The following is an 18,772-nucleotide window of genomic DNA, read 5'->3' as shown; positions in this document are numbered from 1 at the left end:
ACATACGGAAATCCAACCTCTCTGTGGTAATGTTAAAAAGGATTGTCAGACTCTGAGGCTCATCTTCAGAAAGTTTGTAAATTGTGAACCGAACTCTGTAAAGCTCAGTCCCGTCAAAATGGTCATAGTCGCTCATAAACCCATCCCGATACGTACGACACAGTCTACGATGATTCTCGGCAGCATGACGATTGCTACAGAGAGCTCATTCAGGCAACGTGACCTACAAAATTTCCTTTTTCGTCAAGGAAACACCAAGAAGTTACAGGACTTTGTTTATTTTTGACAGCCAATCGATGATTAATTAGTAAATCGACCTCGTACGTTATCAGACAATTAATATGCTAGAGACTTCATTACCTGTGTTGCGAAGGACACTTGTGTCCAAAATTAAAGCGACGAAAACCTAGATTTTGAAAGGTTGCGTTTATTTTGCCACAGTATAATCTGGTGATAGAAAAATAGAAATAATGTAAAGAATACAGACCGTAAACAACTGCGACATTCCTAATGGTAGACAACAATTTTCTTCGTTTTCTTCCAGCTTAACGGATTTGCACACAAATTCCGACAACTGGTTAGTGTACTCAGTATAGAGTGTGATCATCTCTGAGCAGGACACGTCATGCGTGCTATGTCTTCTGTTTCCAAGAAAACGTCAACCACCCGTGCTCCATGAGGTAGGGCATTATCGTCCATCAACACTAAATCTGGGCATACAACACTTCCCAGCAACCGCACACGAGGTCCCAAGATCTCGTCACGCTACCTCACAGCAGTTAAATCTTGCCGATTCACCCATGCAATTTCATGAAGAGGTGTTCGAGTGATCAACATAATCCCCGCCCACTCCATTAGGTATCCTCGTCGATGTCAGTTCCCAAAATTGTTCCATGTTCTACCCAGATTCGAATCCGTCGAGGCTCACTCTCCAGACCGAATAGTCACTCATCTGTGGAAAGAACATTGGCCAACTGTTCGACGTCCGGGAGGGCATGTTGTCGACTCCACTCTAGAATTTCTTGTCCGAAGACGCGTCAGAGATACACGTACAGCAGTTTTCTAACAACAAAGGCCACTCTGAGAAAGCCTTCTGTACACCGTTTGCCTCGCTACAACATGTCCACGTTGCGAGGTCAGATGCCAGTTGCCGTGCAGTACTAAGGCGGAACCGTCGTGCCCTTACAACCAAATGACGGTTCTCTCTTTCTGATGTAACACGTGGTCAGCCCGTCCCTGGTCTTCGTGATACAGTTATGAACTGTTGCCATACCCGAGAAACAACAGAACGATTCCCATTAAGCCATCGCGCCACTTCAGTCTGCGGCTGTCCTGCTTCCATTCTTCTCATGGTCCTCCACCGCAGAGAGTCTGGTAGGCGTCTTCTCTGTACCATACTGTACCCTCTGTGGCTGTTTACATAGTGACTGTGGATGTGGGACAACCCGGCAAACACTCTCCTGTTTGATAAGTACCCTGACGTCATCGTTGACGTCTTAGGTCCGTTTACCAGAATGCCATCTCCCGTGCAGGACAAGATCGTACGAAAATTTGCTGACAGTTTGTATGATTATATTGTGAATTAGACACAGGACGGGAAGATAGTGGTTTGTTGCTTTAATTTTGGACACCAGTGTATTTAGTATCACATGATAGTTGACACTGCCGCTTTTCCTCCATCCACATGTACACTAACAAGGTAGAGGTTAGGTTAGTGGTGTTTAACGTCCCGTCGACAACGAGGTCATTAGAGACGGAGCGCAAGCTCGGGTTAGGGAAGGATGGGTAAGGAAATCGGCCGTGCCCTTTCAAAGGAACCATCCCGGCATTTGCCTGGAGCGATTTAGGGAAATCACGGAAAACGTAAATCAGGGTGGCTGGAGACGTGATTGAACCGTCGTCCTCCCGAATGCGAGTTAACAAGGTAGATTCCAATTTTTTGTCCATTTATTAGTATATAATGAAGCTCATATATTAAGTTTATAATCTCATAAACATTGATTCTGTTGTAACGTTTCTTCCTCTGTTCGGTGAGAGCAGTGACTGAATGGAGTTCGTCTCGTATAGGTCGTGAGCTGGCCACTGTTACGCCAGCTAAATATACCAATAAGATGAACTTCAAGATGTGGTGCAGTAGCTGCTCTTTTATTCTCTGCTGTAGGTTTTGTTACCTTTCCTCCTACGTAAAATTTTCAAGAAGAGAAAAAGTTCAAAGTAGCTCTGATTAGCAAAATATAATATTATTCAAAGTATGGTATTAATGTGTCATCAAGAAATGAAATAAAACTTATTAGTGTTGACTGTGATTTTTACGCCACAGCTTTAACAGAAACTGAAAATCTGTTTTTGAGTCAGCTGCTTTTTGAAATTGGTGCCTGATCTTGCAGACGAAAATACGGGTAAGGAATACTCCAAAACACAGGTGGACAGTCATAAAGAAAGAACTCGATCATCGTATTTTTCAAGGGACAACTTGGAATTGATTACTGTAAGCAAGGAAACAAAAATTAGAACGACCAGAAGTCTTCTTCCTCCGAATGCAAGCAAAGACCTTCAAGTAAACGTGAACGTGAAGAGGCAATCGAGTGAAAATTTTAATGGATCATTGTAACTAGTTGGGATAACTCAGTTGTAAGAACGCTATTGGGAAACAGAGTAATCTAATCGAGTCTCGTCCATCCACACATTAAAAACTATTCATGGACAGCTCGACGCACCGAATAGTGAAAGCAGAAATAAAACAAACGCAATGTAATATAGTATAACTAAATCAGGTGATGCTGAGGGAATTACACTCGAAACTGAGACATTAAAATTAGTAGCTGAGTTTTAGTATTTGAGCAGGAAAATAACCAGTGATGGCCAAAGCAGAGAGGATATAACTGTAGTCTGGCTCTGACACGAAAAAACAGTTCGGAAAAACAGGAGTTTGTCAACATATCATCTAAATTTAAACGTTACTAATTTTTTAAAAGGTATTTGTCTGGAATGTAAGTGAAATGTGTACGTTAAACAGTTCAGGAAAGAGTCGAATAGAAATCATTGAAATGTCGTGCAAGAGAAAAATGCTGAGGATTAGATGAATAAATCATTTAGTGTGGTGGTACTGAATCGAATTGGGAAAAAAGAAATTTATGGCATAACTTGATTAAAAGAAGGGATATCTTGACGGGACATAACCTGGAGGCATGAATGAATTATAAATGTAATAGTGGAGGGATGTGCGGCAGCAAAAATTCTTTAGGGAAGCCCAGGCATTAATTAATACAGTAAGCAGGCTCAAATGGAAGTAGGTTGCAAAAGTTATGCTGAGATGAAGAGGCTTGCACAGGACAGACTAGCATGGAGGTCTGCATCAAACCACAAGACCAAACAGTTTCAAAGAGAAAGCAGCTTAATTATTTATCGAATTTATAACTTGTTCGGCACTATAACGGCGATGCTGAGACACTAGAATAGCAACCATAGGCAACAACGCTAAACTGCTCCCTCAGCTGACTCATTCACACGACGCTCTCGACAGAAGAACTCCGCACCTGAACAGTGCGGAAGCTGTGGCCGCCAGCATAAAACTGTCTGTGTAAAGTCTAGGAAGTACGAGTGGGGAAAGCCACAGTGCACGGTTGCGACGAGGAAGAGCAGCAGTTCGTCGTCATAATGTCAGGCTGCAGCCTCGGCTTACAGCAGTGCTACTTGCTCCGCATCCGCTGTAATTTATGGATGCGGGTACAAAAAACGCACATTGTAAGCATCTATCCTGAGCGTCAGGAGGACCCATATATTGTTTTATAAATGTCGCAGACAGTTCATTTTCTTAACCCGTAATCGCACCAAACTGCCGCGTTCACATGTTTAAAACTACATGTAAGTGTTCTCCAAGAATTGTGTGATGTCTGAAGATATGTTGTTACGGCAAACTCTATTTACCGACAAATATTTTTGTGCCGTATACCGACAAACTAGGCGGTTCACTGCCGTGAACTATAAGGGGCAGTTAGATGAAAACGAGACATATGAAATAAAATAAGAAAACTGTTTATTATTCCAGACGTTTTCACCATAAAACATTTATTCCTTTGGGAGACAAGACTGTCAGTGCCTTTGTGGAAAAGCGTTTGTAGTTGCCTGCGGAACTATGACTGTACCCAGGTGTGCACTTCCTCGACCGAAACAAATCGACAACCACGAATGTCTTTCTTCATAGCTCCAAAAGTATGTGGGCCCGCTCACATGTTGGCAAGATTCTTTCGAGCACGCTAAAGAAATTTCGCTGGGAAGCCCTTACACATCCTCCACAGAGTCCCGATTTCTCCCCATTAGATTTCCATATATTTGGCGTCCTCCCAAAAAAAGACATTCTTGGCCGTCGATTGCCTTTGCACGAAAAGCAGCTGACCAGGCTATGAAGCCGTTGACTGTCTTGTCTCTCACTGAGATAAATGTATTAACAAGTATGGTGATTATTTAAAAAAAGGAAGAAACAAAGAAAACGGCGCTCCCGATGCATCACAAAGGAATGATCCGAATGGAACGGAAATCGGTAGATGTGATGTACATGTATACAAAAACAAATGATTTCAATTTAAAAAGAACTGGGCGCTTCATTGAAGAGAAGGCGCTTCAGAAACTGAGTGAGTTAATGACGCATAGGTCCATCTCTAGCCCTTATCCAACCAATAATGTAGCTTGGCATTGACTGAGACACTTGTAGAGTGTCCTGCTGAGGGATACTGTACCAAATTGAGCTGAAGTGCAGCGTTAGATCCTCAAAATCCCCAGCTGGTTGGAGGGTGCTGCCCATAAAGCTCCAAATCGTTCTCAGCAGGAGAGACATCCGACGACCTGACAGGCCAAGGTACGGTTTGGCAAACACGAAGACGAGAAGCAGAAACTCTTCCCCTGTGCGGGCGTGCATTATCTTGCTGAAATATACGCCCAGGATGGCTTGCCGTGAAGGGAACAAACCGGAGCGTAGAATATCGTCGACGTACCGCTGTGCTGTAAGGGTGCAGGTGTCCTAAAGTGAACAGAAATGTTGTGGGGCGATATGGCGGGCGACTGTCAGCTTGGTATCCCATCACTCTCCGGGCGTCTCCAAACACGTATTCGGTGGTCATCGGGCTAATTTTGAAGTGGGACATATCACTGAGGACAATTCTCCTCCAGTGAATGTGATTCCAAAGCAAAGGCGGACAGCATTGGGATACCAGCGTGATTGCTGTCCGCCGTACAGCCCGACAAGGGGGTGGGGGGGGTGGGGGGTAATCGTCTGCGGTACCATTTCTTTTTGTAGCAGGACCCCTTTGTTTGTCACCCTTGGTACCCTTACAGCACAGGGATACGTTGACAAGAATCTTCGTCCCATTTTGTTGCCCTTCACGGCAAGCTTTCCTGGGCTTACATTTCAGCAAGATAATGACCACCCACACAGGGCGATGGTTTCTCAGGATGATCACAATGCAGACTGCGTAAGAGTCAGAGAAAGACCAAAGCGTTATTGACTTTTTCAGTTTGTGAAGTGCTATTGACAAGGGATTTCAGATCGATTCCGCATTCCTGGATTTCAGGATGGCTTTTGACACTACCACACAAGTGGCTCGTAGTAGAATTGCGTGCTTATGAAATATCGTCTCAGTTATGTGACTGGATTAGTGATTCACTGCCAGAGAGGTCACAGTGCGTAGTAACTGACGGAAAGTCATCGAGTAAAACAGAAGTGATTTCAGGCGTTCCACTCTTCCTTATCTATATAAACGATTTTGGAGAGAATCTGAGAAGCCGTCTTCGGTTGTTTGCAGATGACGCTGTCGTTTATCGACTAAAAATGTCATCAGAAGATCAAAACAAACTGCAAAACGATTTAGGAAAAATATCTGAATGGTGAGAAAAGTGGCAGTTGACACTGAATAACGAAAAGTGTGAGGTCATCCACATGGGAACTAAAACGAACTCGAACTTCTGTTACGCGATAAATCAGTCTCATCTAAAAGTCGTAAATTCAACTAAATACCTAGATATTACATTTACGAACAACTTAAATTGGAAGGAACACATAGAAAATGTTGTGGGGAAGGCTAACGAAAGACTGCGTTTTATTGGCAGGACACTTAGAAAATGTAACAGACCTACTAAGGAGACTGCCTACAATACGCTTGTCCGTCCTCTTTTAGATTACTGCTGCGCGGTGTGGGATCCTTAAAAGATAGGACTGACGGAGTACATCGAAAAAATTCAAAGAAAGGCAGTACGTTTTGTATTATCGCTAAATATGGGGGAGAGTTTCACAGAAATGATACGGGATTTGGGCTGGAAATCATTAAAAGAAAGGCGTTTTTCCTTGCGACGGAATCTTCTCACGAAATTCCAATAACCAACTTTCTCCTCCGAATGCGAAAATACACTCCTGGAAATTGAAATAAGAACACCGTGAATTCATTGTCCCACGAAGGGGAAACTTTATTGACACATTCCTGGGGTCAGATACATCACATGATCACACTGACAGAACCACAGGCACATAGACACAGGCAACAGTGCATGCACAATGTCGGCACTAGTACAGTGTATATCCACCTTTCGCAGCAATGCAGGCTGCTATTCTCCCATGGAGACGATCGTAGAGATGCTGGATGTAGTCCTGTGGAACGGCTTGCCATGCCATTTCCACCTGGCGCCTCAGTTGGACCAGCGTTCGTGCTGGACGTGCAGACCGTGTGAGACGACGCTTCATCCAGTCCCAAACATGCTCAATGGGGGACAGATCCGGAGATCTTGCTGGCCAGGGTAGTTGACTTACACCTTCTAGAGCACGTTGGGTGGCACGGGATACATGCGGACGTGCATTGTCCTGTTGGAACAGCAAGTTCCCTTGCCGGTCTAGGAATGGTAGAACGATGGGTTCGATGACGGTTTGGATGTACCGTGCACTATTCAGTGTCCCCTCGACGATCACCAGTGGTGTACGGCCAGTGTAGGAGATCGCTCCCCACACCATGATGCCGGGTGTTGGCCCTGTGTGCCTCGGTCGTATGCAGTCCTGATTGTGGCGCTCACCTGCACGGCGCCAAACACGCATACGACCATCATTGGCACCAAGGCAGAAGCGACTCTCATCGCTGAAGACGACACGTCTCCATTCGTCCCTCCATTCACGCCTGTCGCGACACCACTGGAGGCGGGCTGCACGATGTTGGGGCGTGAGCGGAAGACGGCCTAACGGTGTGCGGGACCGTAGCCCAGCTTCATGGAGACGGTTGCGAATGGTCCTCGCCGATACCCCAGGAGCAACAGTGTCCCTAATTTGCTGGGAAGTGGCGGTGCGGTCCCCTACGGCACTGCGTAGGATCCTACGGTCTTGGCGTGCATCCGTGCGTCGCTGCGGTCCGGTCCCAGGTCGACGGGCGCGTGCACCTTCCGCCGACCACTGGCGACAACATCGATGTACTGTGGAGACCTCACGCCCCACGTGTTGAGCAATTCGGCGGTACGTCCACCCGGCCTCCCGCATGCCCACTATACGCCCTCGCTCAAAGTCCGTCAACTGCACATACGGTTCACTTCCACGCTGTCGCGGCATGCTACCAGTGTTAAAGACTGCGATGGAGCTCCGTATGCCACGGCAAACTGGCTGACACTGACGGCGGCGGTGCACAAATGCTGCGCAGCTAGCGCCATTCGACGGCCAACACCGCGGTTCCTGGTGTGTCCGCTGTGCCGTGCGTGTGATCATTGCTTGTACAGCCCTCTCGCAGTGTCCGGAGCAAGTATGGTGTCAATGTGTTCTTTTTTCCATTTCCAGGAGTGTATTTTGTTGACACCGACCTACATAGAGTGGAACGATCACCACGATAAAATAAGGGAAATCAGAACTCGTACGGAAAGATATTGGTGTTCATTCTTTCCGGGGGCAATGCGACATTGGAATAATAGAGAATTGTGAAGGTGGTTCGATGGACCCTCTGCCAGGCACTTAAATGTGAGTTGCAGAGTATCCACGTAGATGTAGTTGTAGATGTACATGTGAAGCTCTTTCCCTTCAATAAATCTTCAATTTATCTGACACTGTGATCGTTTGTTTTTCTGTATATGTGCATCTAATCTTCCGATTTATGATCCATTCGGATAATTCCTTTGAGCTGCATGGATTGTTCTTTTCTTCTTTTTTGTCTTACAGTGTAATTAACACTTACTTTTTTGCCATCTGCCTCGCTTTCATTTCACTGCCCATTGTATGTAGTTTGTGGAGATCAAAATCGACGCTAAGTCGTTTGTCAGAAATGTACTATAGAGCCAAAGACACGATTGTGGGTACCGTGGCTGACGTTAGTAGGGGAAAAAATACCAGAATCGACTTAAACAGTAACACAGAGGTGTCAAGCCAGAGTCCGGGTTCAGACAGTGAGATAACAGTTGTACTCGAGAATACAATCTGCCGATCCACCTGCCGAGCCGAGTAATTACTTCGTGTAGGAGGCGATTGTCATCACCCTGTGATACGTCTGCACTACCACTGGAATCATGGCAGCCTAAAGTCGAGCTATGGATCACACAAATAATATCACCGTCAGTCTGCGAGCTGGTTGGTTGGTTGATTTGGGGAAGGAGATCAGACAGCGTGGTCATCGGTCTCATCGGATTAGGGAAGGATGGGGAAGGAAGTCGGCCGTGCCCTTTCAGAGGAACCATCCCAGCATTTGCCTGGAGTGATTTAGGGAAATCACGGAAAACCTAAATCAGGATGGCCGGACGCGGGATTGAACCCTCGTCCTCCCGAATGCGAGTCCAGTGTCTAACCACTGCGCCACCTCGCTCGGTAGTCTACGAGCTAAAATGAAGTTAATAAAAGAGAACAACTGTAGGTCAGGTGGGTATTTAGAGAGCTGCGGCTTTGCCTTGACGTCGTAATACAGTGGGCGCCTCAAAGTCCCTGCGTCAGACATCTAGAAATGAGAGATCATTTCATGGAAAACAATTTTATTACAGGCAAAAAGTTCTGTCGCTTCCCAGCAAAACTAGCAGTCTTTTTGTATTGGTTATGCCCCTGAGAGCTAGTAGAGTGTACGCACTCTGTGTAGTGGGTATGCTTTGTGTGTTGCTTATAATCCAGTGATATGTTCCACATGAGAGCTGGCAGCCCCAGGCAAATGAAAATACTGTTTCGCTTAGAAAATGTATTTCTCCGCTTAGAAACACTCAGTCTTGAGGCTTGTTGAAAATCACTGTATCAGTTTTGTGGGGTAGGTAGAATGCAGTACACCTGGTTGTTAGACCCTTCTGGTTCGGTGAAATCTTGTTATCCCAGGATGCTGATGGATGCCTAGAGTTGCCAGGAAGCATTAGCGAATATATATACAAGGGGCTTTCAATAAGAAATGCACACATTTTTGTGCCGGTCAATTTCGGTTTAAAAATACTGAATTTATTGTGGGACATCATGGAATATTCCCGATTGAGCCCCCACAGTTCCATGAAGTTCCGATAGGTTGGCAGCGATATACGTATTGTTCAAAACGGCGTTCCAAGCAGATAGCTGTCACTGGGTTTCTTTTGGCGGAAAATCGAAGCATCGCCGATACACGTTGGCACTTGCACAATCTCTGCTGGTACCTACCAGCGAACAAAAGCACGACGAGTCTTTGGGCGAGCCGTCTGTCATCTTCATAAAAAGGTCGCGCAACCTCCCGCGTGACGGCCGGACGCACACGGCTGGGAGTCCTGCAATGTTGGAACTTGCGGACACTCTCATCCGAGGTGATCGACGGATCACAGTCAGACATTTCGACGCTCAACTGGACCTCTGTGTTGATATGCTGATACTCTCATCCATCAGTTGTGGTACACGAAGGTGTGCCCGTTGCGCTCCTCACTTCCTAAAAGAAGAAAATGAGGAACGACGGACCATCTGTGCGACATTGCTTGGATATCACGAGGCTGATCGTAACAATTTTTTATCGAACGTCGTCACAGCTGATGAAACATGGGTTCATAACTCGCACCGGAAACAAAATGGAAATCCATGAAGTGGCGCCACACCACCTCTCCCCCGAAGAAGTTCAGAGCCGCCGCACCATCAGTCGGTAAGTCATGGCGACGGTCTTCTGGAACTCAGAGAGTTATTTTGTTTGATGAGCACCCTCTCAGTGCAACGATCAAATCGGAAGTGTACTGTGCTATCCTCAGGACACTGAAGAAACGACTTCTGTGTGTTCGTTGCCTCAAGAACTCAAACGAACATCACCTCAATGACAACGCAAGGTCTCAAGTAAATCCGCGCTTCCCACAGGAACACACAAAACTTCATCGGGCGGTTCTTCCTCATCCACTATCCACTCTACAGCCCGCATCTTACACCTTCCCACCTCCATCTGCATGTCCCAGCGAAGGAGGCACACAGCGAGAGGCAGTATCTGAATTTATTAATGCGGCAAGGCGTTGACTCCGACGTTGACCACTACACTGCTACCATGCAGGCATACAAGCCCTTCCAGTAAGGTGCCGTAAGGCCATCGCATTGAACCGAGATTATGTTGGAAAAAAAATGGTCTGTGGCCGAAAGAGTGGGGAATAATATGGTGTATTTGAATTTTGAACAAACCCAACCAGCTTGAACGCAACTTCTATAAACTGATAGGTACGCAGGAAAGGGTGGCAGTGGGGGTAAGGGTGAGGATTGTGCATGAGGCACCACACGCACGAGACGGACTTGTAGCGGCAGTAAAGTAGTCACACGCGGTTGCGAAACCCTCACCACGCTAGAACATCTCTTGCTGAGACCAGGAGTCAGATTCAGGCAGCTTGTGTGCTGTGTGATCGTTCATTCGAGCAGTAGGTTTTTTTTTATTTCTTGGAGTGGAGGCTGAAGCTATATTTTGTTCTTCTTAACATTGTCTGTTGTGTGATGCTGAACAATGTCAAGAGCAAGTTTTTCAGATCTTACGAGTGTAAATGATCTGCACCGTTGTCGAGTCAGTGGATTGATGTAGGTCAGGGCAGTGACGTACTTCGCACGTTACACGTCTGTATCGAGAAAAGAAAGCAAAGGAAGCCCACTAAACTCCCTTAAAAAACTGAACGATAGAGCTGCTGAAGCTCTAAATATAAACAAAAACTTGGTCCTGAAGAGCAGAAAGGAAATGTCCGAAAACGAAGAGGAACCTAGAAAGTCTGGGAAAAATTATCTATGCATAAATGGATTGTCAAAATGGTTTACTTTGTTGGGGATATGATATGTCGTCTTGTTTATGGTTGTATGGCAAGAAAGGAGTACCCGGCACTTAGCAGATTATCGCCCTCGAGGACGCAGATCGTTTTCAAGGCAGTCTCAAACCTTATTTACAGTTCTTCACAACGTGGGTCTTATTATATACAATTCTCTGGATATAAGCTGCTAATATGGTGAGAAGGTTCAAGCACGTGACTGAATCGTAGTACGTTTCGTACTGAAACCCAACTGGTGGTCGCTAAGAACGTTTCTTACACGCTCAACATAATAAGTCACTTCTAACTTACATTATGTCGTGTTGGAAATCTCCTACAGAGTTCCGGTTTGGAGAAGATGAAAACAAGATTTATTCTTAAAATTTGATTTCCATCTTCTAACTTTAATAACTCTCTATCCGATTAGTACCCTAGCTATGCTACTGATAAGCAAGATTCAACAGGGTGGAGATGATATACCTGCATCTACATACATATTACATACTCCATATTACGGTGCGTCGTTGAGGGTACCTTGTACCGGCACCAGACCATTTCCTTTCCTTTCCTACTCGTAAATAGAGCAAGGCGAAAACGACTGTTTATTTGTCTGTGTACGAGCTCCAGATTCTCTTATCTTCGTGGTCCGTCAGCGAAATGCACGTCGGTGGCAGTTGTAAGTAGGCTGTTTATGTTTTCTCTATGTAAGTAGGCTGTTTATGTTTTCTCTATGTAAGTAGGCTGTTTATGTTTTCTCTATGTAAGTAGGCTGTTTATGTTTTCTTATTGGCAACGTTACGTAGCGCTCAATATGAAAATCACTGGCTGTGCTGTGTGCAGTCTGTGGCTAGTTTGCATTGTTGTCTGCCATTGTAGTGTTGGGCAGCGGCAGCTGGCTGTAAACAGCACGTAGCGTTGCGCAGTTGGAGGTGAGCCGCCAGCAGTGGTGGATGTGGGGAGAGAGATGGCGGAGATTTGTAATTTGTCATGAACTGATATATATTATGACTTGTGATGATATCAAGGTAAATACATTGTTTGCTCTCTATTAATATCTTTCATTTGCTAACTATCCCTATCAGTAGTTAGTGCCTTCAGTAGTTTGAATCTTTTATTTAGCTGGCAGTAGTGGCGCTCGCTGTATTGCAGTAGCTTGAGTAGCGAAGATTTTTGTGAGGTAAGTGATTTGTGAAAGGTATAGTTTAATGTTAGTCAGGGCCATTCTTTTGTAGGGAATTTTGAAAGTCAGATTGCGTTGCGCTAACAAAGTATTGTGTGTCAGGTTAAGCACAGTCGTATATAAATTGTTCAAAGAGGACGTTTCATATGTCGACCCTTAGCCTAGGATACCTCACTGGAATCTTCTGATTTTTTCTTGTTGTTTGTGTATTTAGTGTAGATTTTGTTTATTGCTAGCGCGTAATTGTAGAGAGAATTTCCTTTGTAGTTGTAGTTTTTCATTGTTGTACAGTATAACAGTTGTGGCATGCATGTAGATTTGCAGCAAGTATTTCGCAGCTGCGCTTGCAATTAACTAGATATTATTTTCAGTGCTATGTTAATGTGTTCTCTTATTTTTGATCTTCAAATTGTGTTTTTCTGTGTTGTCGTGTGAAATACTGTGACAATAATGGCGTGTGAAAAACGTAACACTAGGCTCCAAACTAAACTGAGAAATAATAGTGATGACGAGCGTAGCTTATCAGCGCCGCCGAGTAATGAATTTACTAATGTTCAAAGTAGTAATTTGGTAACTGTGCACAGGGAAATGGAGCGGGCGTCAAACAATGGCGTGGACAGTGAAACAATTAGTGAAGAGGGAAGCATTATCGATCGATCGGTCGGCAACAGCTCGCCTCAGGAATCCGAAATGACAGGACACAATTTCGCAAATACTGTAGATTCAGGTTTTGGGTCATCACCGTTTTCTCAAATAAGTCAAGACACATTTTCTGCTTGTCAAAATGTGAATGTTGCCGGTGCAAATGCACTGCCGAAAAGCGTAGAGAAACAGATTCCAGACACTAATACATTATTATTGCAATTAATGCAACAAATGGAACAAAATCAGAGACAAACACAGCAAAAGCTTGAAAAGTTAGACACAATGGAACAAAATCAAAGGCAAACACAGCAACAGCTTCAAAAGTTAGACTCATTGGAACAAACTCTTGAACAAACGCGTGAAGATTTAACTACTGAGTTACATCACATTGAATCGAAATGTCAAAAAGTCTGTAATGACGTAAAAACACAAATTTGTGAGCATTTTCAACCTATTTTTTCGCGGCATGAAAATGCATTACAGAATCACGAAGCAGCCATAAAAGAACTGCAAACCATTGTTCATGAAAATCATGAGACCTTGTGGGCTAAAATTGACTCAGTTGCATCTACCGATTCGGTTACGCAACTTGCAAAAACTCAGGAAAACTTAAAGGACACAGTAGATTCGATTTCAACACAAATGGACATTCTGAAGCTTGGTTCAGAAAAACACACTGAGGAAATGTGTTCATTATCAGAGAAAGTAGTTGAACTTTCGGATCAGCTAAATAATTTATCTACGAAGGTAGATGATAATCTGAATGACGCAAAACCGGTAGTCTTTAATGACACAGAACAGAGCGAACAAATTAGGAAACTGAAACAAAATCTGAATCAAATTGATACACAACACCAAAGAGAAATCCGGGAAGTACAAGATCAGCTGACACAGGTAATACAAGAATTACGTATTTCAGAAGACACTCGCGCTCCAACACGGGAAGAGGGACTTAGAAATACGCAAAAGCCACAAAATAATAACACAGGGCATTTCGGTAATTATGAAAGAAATTGGCAAGGTACACCGAATTTTGAGATGGAACCGCCGACACGACGTAACTATGACCGAGATGCTACTCGCCGACACGATGATGTTGACTATAAGTTGTTCATTACTACACGTAAATTCAAAACGTTTAAGAATTCTGCCAACGACATTCATCCACAAGCGTGGCTCCATCAATTCTCTCATTGTTTCCCTCCCAACTGGTCATTGGAGCACAGGTTAGAATTTATGTGTGGCTACTTAGAGAATGAACCAGCTGTAAGAATGCGATCGGTAATTCACGATTGCCACAGTGAAGGAGAGTTTTACCATGCCTTCCTCTCAGCATATTGGTCTCAAGCTACACAAGACCGTGTAAAACATAGCATCATGATGATGAAACACTTTGAACAATCTGAATTTTCCAGTCTTGTCAAATATTTTGAAGACATGTTGCATAAGAATCAATATCTTTCAAACCCATACAGCCCCTCAGAACTCATCCGCATTTGCTTACTCAAATTGCCAGAACATTTACGACATATTATTTTGGCAGGACGTTGCAAAGACGACATTGAAGCATTTCAGGGACTCTTACAAGAATTAGAAATTGACACTGATAATCGCGGAACGCGAAAACAAGGACACAACAATTACAGGTCACATCCGTCACAATTTCGTGACGACAGAAACAATAACTGGACACGAAAAGGCTATTCTTACAACGCAAATCGTGACCAAAACAGACACCACCCATATGACAACCACTGGCAGAGTAATAATAGTTACAGAGAAAGATCGCATTTCCGTAGTAATGACTATCACAGAGATAACCACAGAAACAGACAATATGGGAACCAAAACAATTATTACCAGGGGAGACAGAATAACTTCAGACGCAACAGTTCAGCGCGGAGTTACGATTCAGGGAGAAATTCTCCACCACGTGACCGACAAGGAAGAAACTACGGATTCTACCGAAATGACGACAGACGATATGATCATAACGACAGACGTCAATTGCATCAGAACTGGCGGGATTCAAACAGAGCAGGGCCCTCTCGGCAACGCGAATTTGTAGAAGTTAGGTCTCCAAATCCCATTAACGACGCGCGCCAACAAAGAGACAATAGGCAATGACTCGCACAGCAGGCAGCCGCGTGCGCCCGCTGGCTCCGAGAAAAATAACATAAGACGCTACCCTTGAGAAAAATTTTAGCATTCTTTACCGATGTATACAACATGATAATTGCTTTGAAGTTGAAACTCTGCGTACTAGGAAGAGTAAAGGTTTACACCACATTTCACATGCAAAACCGTTTATTGAAAGATAATCTGCTTTTTAACTTAGTCTTTGTCATAAAATTTTTCGCTTCACATTACTAATATGCTTTGTCAGACTTAGAAACTGTTACCATGCAACAATGTTTGAAGTTAAATATCCAGCCAAGAACCAAGAGAAATTATTTAAACAGAAATTACGAATGCATTGTTATTGTGGACAGACGACACAGTGTTATTGTATTTGTACATTCTTGCTTGTTAGTTGCACGATTACGTAACGACTATCAGGCTTACATACTTAGGACACATACTATACTGGTACTGCTAATGAGATTTTAATGCAACATTTTGGTTTACTTGAAAATACATTCCAGATTTAAAGTACTTTCTGTGAGATACCAGATGAGACAATAGTTAGTTTATGTGACAGCTACACGATTTTATCACGACGCTACTAATGAGTGACAATTTACAATGTTGATTTTGCGGTGTTTCTGTTTTATATCTGCACAGTTTTTCTGTATTATTCTGGAAAGTAAAACATGTTTTAGTAGTAACTTTTATGGTATAGCTACAAGGAGACAGCCTTTTCTGTAGCACAACAATACGTTACAGCACAGTACTTTCTTCATCACGGCAATAAGCGTAATAAGTATGATATCTATACGCAAAGCATTTCACTTTGTTTATCATGAGGTCAGTACATTGACTTCTGCAGAACTTAGCTTTGGGGGACGATAACTACGACACTTCCACAGAGATTATCTTACAGCAAGACGCATGTTTAGCGCTACAGGACACGTATTTGAGTGATCAATTTCGTACTAAAACATTTATTTTCAAAGATATTTGAAACACAATGATACAAAGTTTTTCCGTGATATATTTCATTCCATTGGTGTAATCTGTAACACCTGAGGGTATAATTACATTAATCCTCAGGGGGGTACACACTTACCTTGTGTACCATGTGTGTGGCAACCACAAGGAACCCTAGCTAATATGGTATTTGCTTATACAACTTTACACATCGGTACCTTATTTCTCTAACACACAAATTACACAGCTATCTGATTATTTAACTGAGAGAGACAAACATTTATTTTACTGCATCAGTGACACATGTTTACGCAATTACACGGTTGGATAACTTCACACTTATGAAACTGTATTTTGTCTGTACTTTGTAAACTGTTCATATTTTTTCGGAACCATTGTGATACTATGAGAGCTTTGAATGATGTATTTGGTAAAGGGATTATGATTTTTAAAGTACGTTTGAGGCAGATGACACTTTTGACATGAGCAGAGAATTTTTTTAATTATTGGAGGAAGCTACGACGATTTTGAGATTTGACTGAGTGTTATGATGTTATTTTTACGACGACGATGTGTATTATGCTGCTGAGGTATGTTTATGATTAATAGGCTGAGGCTACATGAGTTATTTTATTATGCTTCATATTTATAATGACGAAATATTGATGAGTGTCGATGGATACGTATATGTGTAATAAGGTAAGGAGTAATGAATAGTGGGTAGGGACTCTTGACTTGTGAAACAGGATGTTGGAAACCAAGAATCGTACTTTAAGAGTTATGACATGTGTGAATCATGTGTGAATGTATCACAATGCCACTGAACATTTTTTGGACACTGTTATATTCATAGGATTTTGTTTCTACAGATTTGCAACGCTAATTCTTGACCTGTGAAGTATTTTTATGTGAGACTGTCACTTTAGCGAAAATTGCTGTCGTAAATATTTCCGTACGAAAGTTAAGTGACCACCTGCACGTAATGCGTCGCGGGCACCCAGCTGTGTCAGACGCCTGGAGAAAAAGTCATTAGCGCGTGCCTTTCAGAGCACAGGAAGATAGAACAAAAAAAAAGGGGAGGCCATTATCCTTGGAAATATTTTTACATCTGCACACCTGATTATGACAAGCGTCTTTCTACGAGAGTTGAGAGAATTTCTACTAACTTATGAAATGTCACATGACTATTGAATGATATTTTTATGCTTTGGTTTGCGTAATTGCTTATTTCATTTGATACCTGTTTTTCAGCTGTGTTGCAGCCTTGCTTTTATAAAATATAATGCATTTGCTAATGTGAACACTTTCTGTCAACAGATCTATTAAATAATTATTTTATGATCCACATTCTTTAAAAAAGGAGCACTTTGAAAGGATAGAACAATAAGAAGGAACTAGTAACTGCATTCATAATTTTCTTTTCAAGTAATTGGTAACTTTTTGGTAGAATAACTTCTTGTGGTGCACCACTTTAATTACATAGACATTAAGATGTGATTATACATTTCCCTTATCTGCATTGTTATCTTTAGTGTACTATTTTTTCTGCTTGAGCTATGTCATGTTTTGATATAAGTTATTACATTTGCTGCTGCTAGCTTTGCCAATCTGTATTTTTTGTCATTGCTGCTTGTGTTAATTGTTTTGTGCTGCTGCATTGCCTCGTTCCTTAGTTTAGCATCTGAGCTCAGTAGATTTAAGTTAGCTTAAGAGGGGGTAGCCTCTAAGAGAATGAGTTGCGATGAATTGGAAGAAATGCATTGAGAAAACAGGTTTAGGTAGGATTTTCTTGGAAATAAATGATGAGGTAAGATAATGGAAAATAAAAATGAGGTAAGAAATGTGTGAACATATAAACACAGAAAGCATGCTTAGTTAGAATTTTTTTTGGTGGAAACAAAGGATGAAATAAGAGGAAAGATATATGAAGTTTTGGGTTGGACTGCAGTACCAAATGTTACACTGAAAACGAACACTGTCCTTTCCTATTGGTGTTATCCCACTATGTGTTTGTGTACCCTTGAGTATTTGTTTTCTTCCTGTCTCTGTGTACTGTTTCATAGAATTTTTTTCTCTTCTAATACTAAGCTATATTCACTATGAGGAGGAATACTGTTATCCTCAAATATAAGTTGCATTAATAATATGTTATTTTCTTTGTAAAGTTGTTTACAATTCTGTTCTGTTTCAATGTTCATGTGTGAAATTAATGTTTCGAAAACTATTCTCATTATTTTATGTATGTACTTATGTCACTATTTTTGTAACACTGATGTATATGTTTATTTCTATTCTTTTGTAAAGCCCCTATTACTACAAATGTTATCTATATTGTTATGTTTTTAATGATGTATTGTGTACCTTTGTTATTGTATTCTCATGTTATAAAATTGTAATTGTTACCAGTTCTTCAAATTAAGTAACATTTCACTGCACACGTTTCTGTTGGTCATAGTACATGGACAATATGTGAGAAGTAGGGACTGATAGTGTTTGCAAGTGTGTTAATAATTCAGCAAGGGACTGGATAACAGCATTGCTGGTTCTAAGGACAATTCCAAAAACTTTGTGAGTGCACAAGTGGTGGTTTATGGACTTGCTATATTCTCCGCAAGACTCTTCAGTGGTGATTGTGCACCTGCACAGTCACAACAGATGGCT

The sequence above is a fragment of the Schistocerca americana genome, chromosome 4 (genome assembly GCF_021461395.2).
Source record: "Schistocerca americana isolate TAMUIC-IGC-003095 chromosome 4, iqSchAmer2.1, whole genome shotgun sequence".
In the NCBI taxonomy this organism is placed as follows: Eukaryota; Metazoa; Arthropoda; class Insecta; order Orthoptera; family Acrididae; genus Schistocerca; species Schistocerca americana.
The sequence above is the reverse complement of the archived record's forward strand: the minus strand, read 5'-3'. Positions refer to the sequence as shown.